The sequence below is a fragment of the Triticum dicoccoides genome, chromosome 2A (assembly GCF_002162155.2).
Source record: "Triticum dicoccoides isolate Atlit2015 ecotype Zavitan chromosome 2A, WEW_v2.0, whole genome shotgun sequence".
Taxonomy (NCBI): Eukaryota; Viridiplantae; Streptophyta; class Magnoliopsida; order Poales; family Poaceae; genus Triticum; species Triticum dicoccoides.
In genome coordinates, this window is record NC_041382.1 from 485,980,192 (window position 1) to 485,997,182 (window position 16,991).

Here is a 16,991-nt window from a genome sequence, read left to right on the forward strand (position 1 = left end):
TAGTACAAGAGTTGATCTACCACGAGATCAGAGAGGCTAAACCCTAGAAGCTAGCCTATGGTATGATTGTTGTTCGTCCTACGGACTAAACCCTCCAGTTTATATAGACACCGGAGGGGGCTAGGGTTACACAGAGTCGGTTACAAGGAAGGAGATCTACCTATCCGTATTGCCAAGCTTGCCTTCCACGCCAAGGAGAGTCCCATCCGGACACGGGACGAAGTCTTCAATCTTGTATCTTCATAGTCCAATAGTCCGGCCAAAGGATATAATCCGGCTGTCCAGATACCCCCTAATCCAGGACTCCCTCAGTAGCCCCTGAACCAGGCTTCAATGATGATGAGTCCGGTGCACAGATTGTTTTCGGCATTGCAAGGCGGGTTCCTCCTCCGAATACTTCATAGAAGATTTTGAACACGAGGATCGTGTCCGGCTCTGCAAAACAAGTTCCACATACCACCATAGAGAGAATAATATTTCCATAAATCTAATATGCTGACGTACCCCGTAGTGTGACATCACACCACAGCCAGGTCTTTATTCGAATCATTTTTCATAACCAATCTCAGCGTGTTTCGCGAGGCGGTTTCCTCGGCACGTCTTGTCGAAGCAGAGATCGTGTCCCCTTTATTACGGGATTCTCATCAATACGGACGTGGGTAACCCAACCGTGCTTATTGGTAGGTCTCCTAGATCTTAGGCAAGTCCCAAACGGCCACGAGGAGGACGCTTGATATTCACCCTCTTTATAAAGGGGACAAGGCTTTTTGTTTTTCCCCTCTTGTGCTCAATCAAATCCTTCCCCCGCCTCTAGTTCTAACACCCAAAACTCAGGTCAGGTGCTTCGGACCTTCAACTATGTCCGGATCCAACCTTCAAGGTCGGTGGATGCCTTCCTCCATCACGGAGGAGGACATCAAGAGTTTGAGAGAGGCCAGATATCTGACCGCCAAAATTTCGCATCGGCTGCCCGCCCGAGGGCAGGTCGTCCCTACTCCCGAACCCAACGAGCGCGTCGTGTTCGTCTCCCATTTCCTCCCAGGACTAGGCCTCGCTCTGGTTCCCTTTGTTAGGGGTCTTATGTTCTATTACGGGCTAGATTTTCATGATCTGGCCCCAGATTCCCTTCTTCACATCTCGACATTTATTGTCGTATGTGAGGCCTTCCTCCGCATTACCCCTCACTTCGGCCTGTGGCTCAAGACCTCCGATGTGAAGCCGAAGATGATCGAGGGGCAGCATGCAGCATGCGGAGGCACTTCAATAAGCAAAATCGCTGACGCTCCATGGCCTGAGGGTTGCTTCCTAGAGGTGTCCGGATTGTGGTAGCGGGAGAGGTTCTACATCACAGCTCCCCGAAGTGGCAAGTGGGTAGCTGCCTCCACCTTTCTCTCAGGCCCCCCACCACAACTGATGTCATGGATCAGTAGGGGGCTGAGCTGGGGTCCAGCCAAGGACGTGCCAATACTGCAAAGCCGTATCCGAGATCTCTTTGAGAGATATTTCAGTCTGGTTATGGTAGTGCAAGTTATGCTAGTTCGTCAAGTCCAGCCTGGCAAACGCCGGCCCCTTCGCATGTGGGAATTCAACTCGGAAGGACCGTGAGCTATTCAACATTTCCTCGGCATGATGCACAAAGAGATGTACAAATTGTTCTTCGGACCACAAATAATGTGTCCGGACATCACTGAGGATGCAGGTCTGAGCTGCAATCGCACGGATACCCAAGTAAGTAGCCCCGCATCCGAACACACTGTCCGTTTATTTATCGCAACATTGCCCTTAAAGCCGCTCTTTGACCAGGATTGGCTAGCGAAGGCAAAGTTGATCAGGTGTCCCCCCCCTCCCTGAGACTTCACCAAATCCTGTGCTAACCAGGATGCTGGAGATCGCGCCTTATCAAGCGCCCTCAGGAGAAGATATAGGGGGGAACAAGGAGGCTAGCGCCTCCGCGAAGGAGGTTAGACGGGGAGGAGGAACTGAAACTTCCTCTCCCAAAGGAAGGAAGAGAACCGCCTCTGAGGACCCGGAGACAATGGTCTCCAAACGGGGGAAGAAATCTCCACCGGAGGGTCCTGCCCTGGGGGATACCCTGGCCGCACTATGCCCTCAAGGGGATCAGCCCTCCACCGAGCTATAAGTAAAGGGGTAAATAATGAAAATATCTCGCTTTACTTCTGAGGAAAATAATCGAAGCATTTATCTTGCAGTTCAGATCTTAGCCCTTCTCAGCAGAGCTCGTCTTCAGGGGATCTTCTTCCAGAGATGATGGAGAGCGAAATGCCTCCCCTTGCCACACCGCCTCACGAGGCGGGCGACCACGGGGTGTCATCGCAGAGGGTTTCTCCTGATCCGGCAAGGCCAGAAGGTAATCCTATGGCCACCCGAAGTCCTCAGTATCCGGCTCTTGAAGATAGCAATCAAAATAGTCTGGCACCGTCTGGTGTGCGGTTGGACGTACTGAGGGATCTGCTAGAGCAAGCGGCTATCTCAGAAGAGCACCACACGTTGATGGGTACGGTGATTGAAAGGATTTCGTCCGCCGAAAGCGGGTTGCATGAAGCCTTTATGAGTCTACTGACGGGTTTTGAGGTACACAAAATGATGTACATTGTTGACAGTACCGCACATTTTTAGATGTGCCCTGTGTAGATAGTAGCCCCTGAGACTCTGGTTGTCATCGAAAACGGTGGCAAACAGAGGATCATAGTCCCAGGTAATAACCAGACCGCCTTTATGTGCAGGTGGTTGAAGCTCCGGTGGCTAGCCGGACTAATTGGTTTGCCGAACTAAGGCGGCAACTAGATGCGGCAGATGCCGACATCGTGCTTGTTAACAAGCGCCTTGACGAGGCACATGGTAGGTGATTTTTCTGGTGATTGTCTCATAATAAGAGCAGCATGATGCCAGTATCTTTAATATGTTGTGACTGCAAATGGAGCTGCCATCATGGAGACCCTTCGGGCGGAGCTTGCCCGAGCCAAGGAGCAAGCAAGGAGTAGCAATGCGGCCGCTTTAAAGGCGGCCGAAGAGTTAAGGGCCGAACAGGCCGCGCATTGCGAGAGCAAAGAAAAAATAGCCAAGATGGCTGTAGAGTTAAAAGATGCTGCTGACCGTTACCAGCTTCTTGAAGAAGAAAACCGGGCGAAGGCGATGGACCTGGAAAAGGCCCGGGTGGCTGCCAAGGAAGCCCGCTCCAAAATTAGAGCGACGAAGGAGGAGCTGCATCAAGCTGCGGATATTGTATCTGGGAAGCCCTTCTTGTTGCGGACTAAGTTCGGGGATCCGAAGTATGCACCTCTGGACTGGCTATGGAGTTCTGCGGACGCCTATGTGGATTTCGCTACAAGTGCCGCTAATGCGGCCGAGTACTTCAAGGATCGGAAAGATCACGAAGTGGAAAAACTGTTTTGGTCACAGTTTCATGCTCCAGCCCGTCCGCTGCTGTTGAATGAGCAAATGGCCGAGTGGGCCGAGCTCCATAGATTATCCGGACTTGCGATGAGGTCCATTGTGGATCATCTATGGCCGAGAGGGCCAAGGCCGAATAGCTACTTTAGCTTAGTGCAACAATTCCTTGGTGATGTGCCACACATCGATGCTGTAAAGAGGTCGGCATGCATAGAAGGCTCGCGGATGGCCCTTGCCTGTGTCAAAACATACAGGGCGGAGATGGATGCCACCACTATTGCGGCACAGGGTTCGGCCATAGGTCCAGTGGCTGCCGAGCACTACTTTGAAGAAGTTCTTGAAGGTGCTCGTTCGATAGAGGCTCAGTGCTCGAAGAATATTATGTTTGAGTGACATGTATTCCCATTGTAAAAACAATGTTTTATTGAGTTTATCAAGGCTGTATTAATACTTTTGCCTGAAAGTACTATGATGCCTCCTGTGCGGCCGTTTATGTATATATGTATATAACCTGAAAGATGGCAGTCATTGGCTTCAGCCCCCACGCATATAATGCGGGGGTGCTCGCAGAAGACGCATGTTCACACTTGATCCAACGTCTTGGTCCATTAAGGAGAGGTGATAGCGCAGCGAACTAGGCAATCGGACTATAATGCTTTAACACTTTCACTTAGCCAGAGGAGTTTGACAGTGGGGCTACTATATAGCCGCTGGTGGCTCCGCACTCATCCGAATTCGGGGCGCGTACATGCCTGGTCGGGAAATGGCCCTTCGTTAAGGCGGAGGAATCCTGAAGATTCCGCTAGGTCATCGAGTGGTTGACCAGTCTCATGCTATATCATAACAGTCAGTTTTCGGCTTTCTCTACTGAGGTGCTCGTCCAGATGAACCAGGGCACAATCGCAGTAGTTCTCCTGGTGCCGCCTTAGCCGATAGAGCGGAACGTAAGGCAGCAAAACACAGGAGCCGGGCAAACCCAACATTTGACCAAAGACATGATTCGGAGCTGATGCATATGAGGCCAAAATCGCGATGCCGAACACTCCCTAGGGTATTCGGTCTTTATGATGTAAACCGGGCTAAATAATGCCCTTTGTAATAAGCCCCTGGTGTCCAGGTACGTGCAATATTCTGATGTGGCCACATGCCAATACGTCAGCATCCTTCTCAATTGTACTAAGAATCCAGGGGATGTGTATCAACAAGAGACAGTAAAAAAGGTTTACGCAGGGTCTTAATCTAAAAAGAATCCTTGGAATGGGTCCCTGCTACACGTCTGCGCCTGTGTCTCCGTTGTGCCGTATCCTGGACGGGTGTAGCACGATGGTCATCTGAAAAAGAAAGGAACTTAGTTGAAAAGTTGTCGGGCAAAAGGTAGGTTATACTAAATAAACCATGTACAGTTCAAGATGAGTAAAGTTTAACCTAATTGTCACTTGTATACACGCGTTGAGCCCCTTGTATTGTTATAGGGGTATAGCCGTCAAACCTGTATCAATTATATATAGCTCCACCGGACTCATCTAACCATGTCTGTGGTCTTAACGACCTGTCAGATGCTTTAGTTGGTGAGGCTGTCTAGTGTGCGGCTGCCAAGGCAGCCGCATGGTCTTCCGCACGCAAGGAGCGCTCAATACTTCCATTTACTGTAATGATGCCACGTGGACCGGGCATCTTAAGCATGAGAGAAGCGTAATGAGGTATTGCATTAAAGCGAGCAAAAGCTTCGCGTCGGAGTAGTGCTTGAAAGCCACTTTGGAACGGAGCGATGTGGAAGGTTAACTTTTCGCTGCAGAAGTTATCGGGAAAGCCGAATATAACCTCTAGTAGCAGGGAGCCCGTACAATGGGCTTCTAGGCCTGGCATTACTCCTTTAAAGGTAGTATTGCTATGGCTGATTTTTGTTGGGTCTATCCCCATTTTGCGGATTGTGTCCTGATATATCAGGTTTAAACTATTGCCACCGTCCATCAGGGCTCGTGTGAAGCGGTATCCGTCAATTATCGGGTCTAACACCAAGGCAGCCCATCCTGCATGCCGGATACTTGCCGAGTAATCCCGATGGTCAAAGGTGATTGGTTTGGACGACCAGTGGCAGAACTCCGTGGTGATAGGCCCTGGGGCATGTGTCTCTAGGAGTGCCACTTTGTTTCTCCCCTTCATCACATGTAATACATTTTCTGTTTTGACTTCTGGTGGGAATTTCTTCTGTTCCCCATTGCTTTCCTTGCGAGGCTCATCCTCATCTTCGCTTGGTGTATCATGCCCCTTGTGTTCGGCGTTGAGCTTGCCGGATTGCTTGAAGACCCAACATTCTCTATGGGTATGATTTGCATGTTTATCGGGGGTGTTGTGGATCTGACATAGTTTGTCCAGAATCTTGCTCAGGCTGGACAGTTCGTCTCTGTTGCCTTTGGAGGGCAGCTTTTGCTGACCTGGCCGAGAGCTTCTGAATCCGGCATTTACCGCCGTGCTCTTCGGGTTGTCTTCTTTATTCCAGCGCTTGTTTTTGCTGCGTCGTGGCTTCCCGTTTCCGTCCCTTACTTCGGATGTACTTAGGTCACTGGTGCTGCATCGGGCTAACCAGCTATCCTCGCCCGCTCAAAAGTGGGTCATGAGGCTTGTTAATGCTGCCATTGTTCTCGGCTTTTCTTGGCCGAGGTGTCTGGCAAGCCATTTGTCTCGAACGCTGTGCTTGAAAGCTGCTAAGGCTTCGGCGTCCAGACAGTCGACTATTTGGTTCTTTTTAGTGAGAAACCTGTTCCAAATCTTTCGGGCTGACTCTCCGGGCTGTTGAGTTATATGACTTAAATCGTCTGCGTCCGGTGGTCGGACATAGGTCCCTTGAAAATTTTCCCGAAAAGCGTCTTCGAGCTCTTCCCAGCTTCTAATGGAGTTTTCGGGGAGGCTTTTAAGCCAGTGTCGAGCTGGCCCTTTGAGCTTAAGGGGTAAGTACTTGATGGCGTGGAGATCGTCCCCTCGAGCCATGTGGATATGGAGGATGTAGTCCTCAATCCAGACCCCAGGGTATGTCGTTCTGTCGTACGCCTCGATGTTTACGGGTTTTAATCCCTCTGGAAATTCATGGTCCAGCACCTCATCGGTGAAACATAGGGGGTGTGCCGCACCCCTGTATTTGGGTGTACCATGGTGTTCGGATTTTTGTTGTGTTGCATTGCATGCTGGAGCGCGCTTGTTTGGCCCGTAGATGGATCTTGTTGCGCCGTCCTTTTGATGCGAGCGCTCACGTGGATCGCGTACTGGCTTGTGTGCGGCGTCGTTTGCCGCTCTATGTTGGCCACGAGGTCGTCTATCCGACCGGATGGCTGTTTTGTTTTTTGATTGCGGGGGATCTAAGGCCTCCTCATCGAATTCAGGTAGCAGCTTTCGCTTCGGGTAGCTCTTTGTGTGGCGACTACCGCCGTACCTTGCTGCAGTGTTGAGTACTTCACTCCATCTAATTTTGAGTGTGTCTTGTGTAGCCCTGAGCCGTTGCTTCTGCTTTTTCAGACTCCTTGCAGTGGCAACAAGCCTTTGATGGGTATTCTGTTGCTCTGGGTGCATGTCCGGTGTGATGTCATCCGGACTGTAATCTTCGTCGGAGTCGGGTTGTTTGGTTTTGATTATCCGTGTTGCCATGGTTGGACGGTGGTTCAACACCGTGTTCGTCGTCCGCTGGCTCACCCTGCTCTATCGCTGGATCTATATGATCGTTGTTTCTACTGAGGCGGGACTTGGAGCGGGGCTTACGTCGCCGCTTTGACTGCTTCTCGAGGGATCGATCCTTCGCTGCATCCTTCCGTTCCTCGTCGTCGTTTTCTTTGGGTGTGTCCACCATGTATACATCATATGATGAAGTGGGCGTCCAGTGCCCTGTGGGCAGTGGCTCCTGTTCGTCTCTTGCATCGTCGTCCATACTGTCGATGTCTTCGGGGTCGAAGTCGAGCATGTCGGTCAAATCGTCGACAGTGACTACTAAGTGGGTGGTGGGTGGGCGGCGAATTTCTTCGTCATCCGCATCCCAATCCTGCCGGACATAGTTAGGCCAGGACTCTGCTGACAAGGAGAAAGACTTTAATGAATTCAGTATGTCGTCGAAGGGCGAGTGCTGAAAGATATCCGCGGAGGTGAACTCCATGATCGGCGACCAGTCGGATTCGATAGGCACGGGCGTAGGCGGTTCGGAGTCCGTGGCCGGGGAAGAATCCGGCAATTCGGTGTCATGGCTCCCGCGAAGGGTAAGGTCGGTATTTGGCTTGATCGCCGCTGAAGATGCGGCCTCTGTGGCATGGTCTATCCACCCGTCCTTGGATGGCACAACTGGCTCCAAATTGAGGGTCGGAACGGTCGCCGGTGCGATCTCCCGAACACTGTCCAATGGTAGAGCTAAATCATGCTCTTTGTGACCATGCGGCACACTCGGCAAGGGCTCGAATCTGCCAGAGATCAAGTCTCCGTGGATGTCAGCCGTGTGGTTTATGCTTCCACACCTGACCTGGTGGCCAGGGGCGTAACTTTCGATCTGCTCCAGATGGCCAAGTGAGTTGGTCCACAGTGTGGAGCTGCCAAATACAAAGATCTCTCCGGGGAGAAAAGTCTCACCCTGGACTGCATCGCTATCGATGATTGAAGTGGCCATCCAGCCTAACAACGACGACACAGAGGAACTCTCAATGAAAGCACCAATGTCGGTGTCAAAACCGTCGGATCTTGGGTAGGGGGTCCCGAACTGTGCGTCTAGGCGGATGGTAACAGGAGGCAGGGGACACGACATTTACCCAGGTTCGAGCCCTCTTGATGGAGGTAATACCCTACGTCCTGCTTGATTGTTCTTGATAATATGAGTAGTACAAGAGTTGATCTACCACGAGATCAGAGAGACTAAACCCTAGAAGCTAGCCTATGGTATGATTGTTGTTCATCCTACGGACTAAACCCTCTGGTTTATATAGACACCGGAGGGGGCTAGGGTTACACAGAGTCGGTTGCAAGGAAGGAGATCTACATATCCGTATTGCCAATCTTGGCTTCCACGCCAAGGAGAGTCCCATCCGGACACGGGACAAAGTCTTCAATCTTGTATCTTCGTAGTCCAACAGTCCGGCCAAAGGATATTATCCGGCTGTTCGGATACCCCTAATTCAGGACTCCCTCAGTACTCCTGGATCTCCAAGTTTCTTTGGTATTCCACCCTTAAAAGTATAATTAGCAAGCATTGTGGAAATTTCAGCTTCTGGTATCTTTCTTTTATTTGTAACAATATCTTTCATGTACTTAGCATAAGGATTCATTTTGAACATATCAGTCAATCGCATACGCAAAAAGATAGGTCTAATCATTTCAGCAAAGCGCTCAAAATCCTCATCATCCTTTTTCTTGGATGGTTTGGGAGGAAAAGGCATGGGTTTCGGAACCCAAGGCTCTCTTTCTTTACCATGTTTCCTAGCAACAAAGTCTTTCTTATCATAACGTTGATTCTTTTGATTGTGGGTTATCAAGATCAATAGCAGGTTCAATTTCTACATCATTATCATTACTAGGTTGAGCATTTTTATGAACATCATCATTAACATTTTCATTTGGTTCATGTTCATTGCCAGATTGTGTTTCAGCATCGGACATAGAGATATCATTTGGATTATCAGGTGGTTCAGCAATAGGTTCACTAGAAGTTTGCACAGTTCTATCATTTTTCTTTTTCTTCTTTTTAGAAGAACTAGGTGCATCAATATTATTTCTCTGAGAATCTTTCTCAATTCTCTTAGGGTGGCCTTCAGGATACAAAGGTTCCTGAGAAATTCTACCAGTTCTGGTAGCCACTTTAACAGCATAATCATTTTTCTTACTATTCATCTCATTGAGCAATTCCTTTTGAGCTTTAAGTACTTGTTCTACTTGAGTGGTAACCATAGAAGCATGTTTGCTAACAAGTTTAAGTTCACCTCTAATATTAGCCATATAATCACCCAAGTATTTAATCATATCAGCATCTTGTTTTAATTGTCTACCAAAATAAGCATTGAAGTCTTCTTGCTTAAACATAAAATTATCAAACTCATCCAAGCATTGACTAGCAATTTTAGCAGGAGGGATTTCAGCTTTATCATATCTATAGAGAGAATTTACCTTTACTACCTGTGTCGGGTTATTGGGGTCTGGAGGTTCTTCAATAAATAAAGGATCAAGATCATATGTTTCTTCAATAGGCGGTAAATTAAGACCATGTATTCCTTCAATAGGAGGTAGATTCTTATCATCTTCAGCTTTAATACCTTTTTCTTTCATAGATTTCTATGCCTCTTGCATATTTTCGGGACTGAGAAATAGAACACCTCTCTTCTTCGGAGTTGGTTTAGGAATAGGATCATTAATTGGAGCAGGAGCTGGCTCAGGAGCTGGCTTAGGAGGTGCCCAGTTATTTTCATTTGTCAACATATTATTCAATAACATTTCAGCTTCATCCAGTGTTCTTTCCCTGAAAAGAGAACCAGCACAACTATCTAGGTAATCTCTGGAAGAATCGGTTAGTCCATTATAAAAGATATCAAGTATTTCATTTTTCTTAAGAGGATGATCAGGAAGAGCATTAAGTATTTCATTTGCACAAAGTTGTATATTTCCTTTAAAGCAGCTTGTTTCTTATGAGCAGGGAAATATTTAGCAGAGAAATAGTAAATCATATCCTGGGGACTACGCACACAACTAGGATCAAGAGAATTAAACCATATCTTAGCATCACCCTTTAATGAGAATGGAAATATTTTAAGGATATAAAAGTAGCAAGATCTCTCATCATTAGTGAACAGGGTGTCTATATCATTCAATTTAGTAAGATGTGCCATAACAGTTTCAGATTCATAGCCATGAAAAGGATCAGATTCAACAAAAGTAATTATATCAGGATCAACAGAGAATTCATAATCCTTATCAGCAACACTGATAGGTGAAGTAGCAAAACCAGGGTCGGGTCTCATCCTAGCATTTAGAGATTGCTTATTCCATTTAGCTAATAACCTTTTGAGTTCATATCTATCTTTGCAAGCTAAAATAGCTAAAGAAGCTTCTTAATCAAATAAATAACCCTCGGGAATAACAAGTGATTCTTCATCATTACTTTTATCTTCATAATCAGATTCAATATTTTCAATCTCTCTAGCCCTAGCAAGTCGTTCCTCTAGAAAATCACCAAGTGGCACAGTAGTATCAAGCATAGAAGTAGTTTCATCATAAGTATCATGTATAGCAGAAGTAGCATCATCAATAACATGCGACATATCAGAGCGAATAGCAGAAGCAGGTTTAGGTGTCGCAAGCTTACTCATAACAGAAGGTGAATCAAGTGCAGAGCTAGATGCAGTTCCTTACCTCCCCTCGTAGTTGAGGGATAAATTGTTGTCTCTTTCAAGTTCTTCATAGTGTCCAGTAGATATAAATCCCAAGTGACTCAAAGAATAGAGCTATGCTCCCCGGCAACAGCGCCAGAAATTAGTCTTGATAACCCACAAGTGTAGGGGATCACAACAGCTTTCGAGGGTAGAGTATTCAACCCAAATTTATTGATTTGACACAAGGGGAGCCAAAGAATATTCTCAAGTATTAGCAACGGAGTTGTCAATTCAACCACACCTGGAAACTTAGTATCTGTAGCAAAGTGTTTAGTAGCAAAGTAATATGATAGTGATGGTAACGGTAACAAAAGATTAATGAAAGAAAAGTAATATTTTTGGTATTTTGTAGTGATTGTAACACTAGCAACGAGAAAGTAAATAAGCGTAAACGAGTATATGGAAAGCTCGTAGGCATTGGATCAATGATGGATAATTATGTCGGATGTGGTTCATCATGTAACAGTCATAACATAGGGTGACACAAAACTAGCTCCAATTCATCAATGTAATGTAGGCATGTATTCTGAATATAGTCATACGTGCTTATGGAAAAGAACTTGCATGACATCTTTTGTCCTACCCTCCCGTGGCAGCGGGGTCCTAATGGAAACTAAGGGATATTAAGGCCTCCTTTTAATAGAGAACTCGAACAAAGCATTAGCACATAGTGAATACATGAACTCCTCAAACTACGGTCAGCACCGGTAAGTATCCCGATTATTGTCACTTCAGGGTTAATGGATCATAACACATAATAGGTGACTATAGACTTGCAAGATAGGATCAAGAACTCTCATATATTGAGGAAAACATAATAGGTTCAGATCTAAAATCATCGCACTCGGGCCCTAGTGACAAGCATTAAGCATAGCAAAGTCATAGCAACATCAATCTCAGAACATAGTGGATACTAGGGATCAAACCCTAACAAAACTAACTCAATGACATGATAAATCTCATCCAACCCATCATCGTCCAGCAAGCCTACGATGGAATTACTCACGCACGGCGGTGAGCATCATGAAATTGGTGATGGCGGATGGTTGATGATGACGACGGCGATGAATCTCCCTCTCCGGAGCCCCGAACGGACTCCAGATCAGCCCTCCCGAGAGGTTTTAGGGCTTGGCGGCGGCTCTGTATCGTAAAACGTGATGAAATCTTCTCTCCTATTTTTTTCTCCTCGAAAGCAGTTATATAGAGTTGGAGTTGGAGTCGGGAGGTGTCCAAGGGGCCCACGAGGTAGGGGGCGCGCCCTAGGGGGGGGGGCGCCCCCACCCTTGTGGCAAGGCTGTGGGCCCCCTGGTGTTCATCTTTGGTGAGGATTTTTTATTATTTATTGTAAGATATTCCGTGGAGTTTCAGGTCATTCCGAGAACTTTTGTTTTCTGCACATAAAACAACATCATGGCAATTCTGCTGAAAACAACGTCAGTCCGGGTTAGTTCCATTCAAATCATACAAGTTAGAGTCCAAAACAAGGGCAAAAGTGTTTGGAAAAGTAGATACGACGAAGACGTATCATTCACCCACCGTAAAATACTTATGCTCTTGAGAGAAGCCACTAGTGAAACCTATGGCCCCCGGGTCTATCTTCATCATATTAATCTTCCAACACTTAGTTATTTCCTTTGCTTTTTACTTTGATTTTATTTTACTTTGCATCTTTATCATAAAAATACCAAACAAATTATCTTATCATATCTATGAGTTCTCACTCTCGTAAGTGACCGTGTAGGGATTGACAGCCCCTTATCGCGTTGGTTGCGAGGATTTATTTGTTTTGTGTAGGTGCGAGGGACTCGCGCGTAGCCTCCTACTGGATTGATACCTTGGTTCTCAAAAACTGAGGGAAATACTTACGCTACTTTGCTGCATCACCCTTTCCTCTTCGAGGGAAAACCAATGCAGTGCTCAAGAGGTAGCAAGAAGGATTTCTGGCGCCGGTGCCGGGGAGGTCTACGCAAAAGTCAACATACCAAGCACCCATCACAAAACCTTATCTCCCGCAATATATTATTTGCCATTTGCCTCTCGTTTTTCCTCTCCCCCAATTCACCCTTTCCATTTTATTTGCCCTCTCTCTATATATCCTCCCTCTCTTTCTCTATTTGCCTCCTTTTGCCTTTTGCATTTTCCGCCGTTATGTCTGAAATTGGGGAAATTATTGTTGATATGGACAATAATAATATCATGAAAAATTCTGATGCTCCTGCTGAAGAACCCCCTATCTTACATACAAAAAAATTCCGTATTGGTAGTGGTAATATTATTGGAAAAGGAGTTATCCAAGATTTCTTTACTTGTGCCAGTGCTTTACCTTCTATGGGTAGTTCTATCCTTCATAGAACTAGTAGTCTTGAAGACGCTATTGCCATGCTTGTAGTTGAACTTGAAAGACAATTCATGCACATGCACCCTTGCATACAAAGGATTTTCCTAGAATTTTCTAATATTGAGCATTCTTCTGTTAAGCGTGCCGCTACTATCTTTTTGGCTCATGAGTTTAGATGCATAATAAAAGAGGCCAATGAAATCTTTGCGCATTATAGGATGGACGCTTGCCGTCCTCCCATAGAGGCTATCCTTTTTGATCAAGAAGAAATAATGCGCTTTCAATCTCTAGACTATGTTGCTTTCAATGAAAATCTTAGAAAAAGGGTTCCTACCAATGTTTTAGTTGATTGAATTTCTGAACTTAATGATGATTTGGCCATTCAAAATAATGAACTAGGATATTCTCTTGAGTATAGGCTCACAAAGTTCTGTCAAAAGAATGCTTATAATGATGAATTGGCTGGGCAATATGAAGGGCCAAAGGTGGAACCTATACCTCCCAAAGTTGATCTTGGGGACTTTTGTCCCATTAAATTTATCCCTTTTGATTACTTTTGCTTGTCTCAAAGAAAACTTTCTGCCGAACGTAGAGATTATGAAATGAGTTTTAATGATCTATCTTACTATTATGGCAACACCTAGATCTATCCTAGCTTTTTATGCCTAGCTAGGGGCGTTAAACGATAGCGCTTATTGGGAGGCAACCCAATTTTATTTTTATTCCTTGCTTTTTGCTCCTGTTTAGTAATAAATAATTTATCTAGCCTCTTTTTTGGTTGTGTTTTTGTGTTTAGTTAGTGTTTGTGCCAAGTAGAACCATTGGGAAGACTTGGGGAAAGTCTTGTTAATCTTGCTGTAAAAAACAGAAACTTTAGCGCTCACGATAACTGCTGCCATTTTTATTTGGAAAGTGATATTTAGTTCATTCTTTTTGAAGATGATTAATAGAAAAATTCCTCACGCCCAGAAATTTATTTTAGAATTTTTGGGGTTCCAGATCTTGCGCTAGCTACAGATTACTACAGACTGTTCTGTTTTTGACAGATTCTGTTTTTCGTGTGTTGTTTGCTTATTTTGATGAATTTATGGCTAGTAAAATAGTTTATAAACCATAGAAAAGTTGGAATACAGTAGGTTTAACACCAATATAAATAAAGAATGAGTTCATTACAGTACCTTCAAGTGGTGTTTTGCTTTCTTTCGCTAACGGAGCTCACGAGATTTTCTACTTTAAGTTTTGTGTTGTGAAGTTTTCAAGTTTTGGGTAAATAATTGATGGATTATGGAACAAGGAGTGGCAAGAGCCTAAGCTTGGGGATGCCCATGGCACCCCAAAGATAATTTAAGGACACCAAAAAGCCAAAGCTTGGGGATGCCCGGGAAGGCATCCCCTCTTTAGTCTACTTCTATCGGTAACTTTACTGGAGCTATATTTTTATTCACCACATGATATGTGTCTTGCTTGGAGCGTCTTGTATAATTAGAGTCTTTATTTTTCAGTTTACCACAATCATATTTTCTGTACACACCTTTTTAGAGAGACACACATGATTCGGAAGTTTTTAGAATACTCTATGTGCTTCACTTATATCTTTTGAGTTATATAGTTTTGCTCTAGTACTTCACTTATATCTTTTAGATCACGGTGGTGGATTTGTTTTATAGAAACTATTGATCTCTCATGCTTAACTTAGATTATTTTGAGAGTCTTAAATAGCATGGTAATTTGCTTAAATAATCCTAATATGCTAGGTATACAAGATTAGTAAAAACTTTCTTATGAGTGTGTTGAATACTAAGAGATGTTTGATGCTTGATGATTGTTTTCAGATATAAAGATGGTGATATTAGAGTCATTCTAGTTGAGTAGTTGTGACTTTGAGAGATACTTGTGTTAAAGTTTGTGATTGTCGTATCATGCACGTATGGTGAACCGTTATGTGATGAAGTCGGAGCATAATTTATTTATTGATTGTCTTTCTTATGAGTGGCGGTCGGAGACGAGCGATGGTCTTTTCCTACCAATCTATCCCCCTAGGAGCATGCGCGTAATACTTTGCTTTGATAACTTGTAGATTTTTGCAATAAGTATATGAGTTCTTTATGACTAATGTTGAGTCCATGGATTATATGCACTTTTCTTCCTTCCACCATTGCTAGCCTCTCTAATACCGCACACTTTTCGCCGGTATCATACACCCACCATATACCTTGCTCAAAACAGCCACCATACCTACCTATCATGGCATTTCGATAGCCATTCGGAGATATATTGCCATGCAACTTACCACCGTTCGGATTATTATGACACGCTCCATCATTGTCATATTGCTTTGCATGATCATGTAGTTGACATCGTACTTGTGGCAAAGCCACCGTTCATAGTTCTTTCATACATGTCACTCTTGATTCATTGCATATACCGGTACACCGCCGGAGGCATTCACATAGAGTCATATTTAGTTCTAAGTATTGAGTTGTAATTGTTGAGTTGTAAGTAAATAAAAGTGTGATGATCATAATTTTTAGAGCATTGTCCCAAGTGAGGAAAGGATGATGGAGACTATGATTCCCCCACAAGTCGGGATGAGACTCTGGACGAAAAAAAAGAAGAGGCCAAAGAAGCCCAAGTAAAAAAGAGGCCATAAAAAAGAGAAAAGGCCCAAATAAAAAATAAAAAAATGAGAGAAAAAGAGAGAAGGGACAATGCTACTATCATTTTACCACAATTGTGCTTCAAAGTAGCACCATGATCTTCATGATAGAGAGTCTCCTATGGTATCACTTTCATATACTGGTGGGAATTTTTCATTATAGAACTTGGCTTGCATATTTCAATGATGGGCTTCCTTAAGATGCCCTAGGTCTTCGTGAGAAAGTAAGTTGGATGCACACCCACTAGTTTCTTTTGTTGAGCTTTCATACACTTATAGCTCTAGTGCATCTGTTGCATGGCAATCCCTACTCACTCACATTGATATCTATTGATGGGCATCTCCATAGCCCATTGATATGCCTAGTTGATGTGAGTCTATCTTCTTCCTTTCTGTCTTCTCCACAACCACCATTCTATTCCACATATAGTGCTATGTCCATGGCTCACGCTCATGTATTGCGTGATGATTAAAAAAGTTTGAGAATGTCAAAAGTATGAAAAATTTGCTTGGCTGTCATCGGGGTTGTGCATGATTTAAATACTTTCTGTGGTAAAGATACAGCATAGCTAGACTATATGATTTTGTAGGGATAACTTTCATTAGCCATGTTATTTTGAGAAGACATAATTGCTTAGTTATTATGCTTGAAGTATTTTTTTATGTCAATATTAAATTTTTGTCTTGAATCTTTCGGATCTGAATATTCATACCACAATTAAGAAGAATTACATTGAAATTATGCCTAGTAGCATTCCACATCAAAAATTCTGTTTTTATCATTTACCTACTCGAGGACGAGCAGGAGTTAAGCTTGGGGATACTTGATACATCTCCAACGTATCTATAATCTTTGATTGCTCCGTGCTATATTATCTTCTGTTTTGGACATTATTGGGCTTTATTATTCACATTATATTATTTTTGGGACTAACCTATTAACCGGAGGCCCAGCCCAGAATTGTTGTTTTTTTACCTATTTCAGAGTTTCGTAGAAAAAGAATATTAAACGGAGTCCAAACGGAATGAAACCTTCGGGAACGTGATTTTTGGAACGAACAAGATCCAGGAGACTTGGACCCTACGTCAAGCAACCAACAGGGAAGCCATGAGGTAGGGGGCGCACCTACCCCCTAGGCGCGCCCTCCACCCTCGTGGGCCCCCTGTTGCTCCACCGACGTACTCCTTCCCTATATATATA